Below are 1684 nucleotides of genomic sequence, written 5' to 3' on the forward strand. Positions count from 1 at the left end.
TTTAGAGAGGGACATCATGCTGGGTAGAGTAGAGGGACAGCGTAGGAGGGGAAGACCGTCTGTGAGGTGGATTGATTCAGTGACTGGAGTAATCGGGATGGGTGTGTCAGAGGCAGTGAGATTGGCACAGGATAGAGCATGGTTTAGGGCTGTTGTACATAGGGTCGCTGTGGGTTGCAAACGACTCGACGGCACATAACAACAACAAATGATGATAGTAGTAGTAGTAGTACAACATAAGAAGAATCTTCCTGTCATTAGCAGCAGCCACAGATAGTGCACAAGTATGTAGTGCTGATGCAACAGGACACCATCAGGGCAAGTTCTGAAGATGTTGCATTGAAATTTAACAAGCCTGGTACTAAGACAAGAAAATCATACTCTCTGCAAATAGAAATGGCTCTCAGATGACTGTTCTATAAAAATAATCAGAAATTAATGGAAACCACATTGAGTTTCCCTTTGTTAAGCTTAGAAGTGTTCTGTGGCACTGCTCTCCACACAAAGCATTGTCATTAAAGCACTTTAACCCACAGTATTCATGTCCCTAGGAAGGTTGAAAGGTTTTACATGATTTTTAGTCATCCAGGAAGGTTGGCAGGCAACAGGTTGGAATGTTTTGATCACTTTGTGCTTGGAATCCTGACTTCAGTTCTGGCCCCTTCCTTCAGGAGCCACTGGCTGGGCATCTCAGCAGTGAACTTGACCGCAGACAGTCATACCATGGAGTCCCAGCCAGACTTTAGGTGTGCGATCTTGGTCTGGCTAATAAATGGATTAGCTATGCAGAGATCCCCGGCTGTCACAGTAAAGCCCAAACTACACTAGGCACAAAAGATTGACCAGCTGTAGCCATGTTCCACATCATCAGGCAGGCTTTAAATTAGTTTCGGGAGCCAGTTCAAATCATAGGAGATATTGGCAGCATATGTGCAGAGGGAAATGGTTCAAAATATGCTTGTCATGAGGAAGAGGAGCCCAGCCACGTGCTGGGTCAGGCGCTCCTCCTAGAAGAAACTGACCATGGCCACAATGGAGCCACACAGTAGGATGGCCACCACCATGCCCAGGAAGCCGGCATTCTTAAAAGAAGCAAGTGCCATTCATCTTGTTGTATTTTGGTCAAATTGAAAGGGATATTTCGTAAGCGGATTGACTGATAAAAATAATACTTGATGGTTGTGCATCACTGTGCAGTATCTTTCAGGAAGAGGGTGTCGATGTCCCAGTCAGTGCCCAGGAAGTAGCACTTCTCCAGAGGCCTGAGTAGGTGGCAAAGAGCACTTGGCATCAGCCCGCCAAGCCCCAGCAGTGCATCCGGGGCCCCTGGGGAGCAGCCAGCATGACCGTGACATCAGGCGGTTCTTCTGGTCCAGGGGTTCGGCCATTTCTACTCTTTTTTTTTTTTTTAAATACTTTTTTATTTTTCAGTTGGTTTTTGTTTTCTGTGCAGAAAAGTGTGGCATCAGGATTGGAGGAAGATTGAACAATTTGCATTAAGCAGATGACACAACCCTGCTTGCTGAAACTGAGGAGGACCTGAAGCGCTTGCTGCAGAAGGTCAAGGACTGCAGCCTACAATACAGATTGAGGCTCAGTGTCAAGAAGACAAACATTTTCACCACTGGGCCAATTGGCAGCATCAGGATGGATGGTGAAGAGATTGAGATTGTACACAGCTTTA

General features: G+C 46.3%; 1 protein-coding gene and 1 pseudogene across 1 annotated transcript in view; one reads left to right on the plus strand and one right to left on the minus strand.

The window, feature by feature from the left end:
• Positions 1-1684, plus strand: part of STK31 (serine/threonine kinase 31) — a 123024-nt gene that overhangs the window by 66122 nt on the left and 55218 nt on the right. The gene's annotated exons all lie outside the window — the stretch shown is intronic.
• Positions 717-1684, minus strand: part of LOC102869782 — a 2446-nt pseudogene continuing 1478 nt past the window's right edge.

This window comes from Elephantulus edwardii, unplaced genomic scaffold, assembly GCF_000299155.1.
Source record: "Elephantulus edwardii isolate Elephantulus edwardi_28Jun2011 unplaced genomic scaffold, EleEdw1.0 scaffold00007, whole genome shotgun sequence".
NCBI lineage: Eukaryota > Metazoa > Chordata > Mammalia > Macroscelidea > Macroscelididae > Elephantulus > Elephantulus edwardii.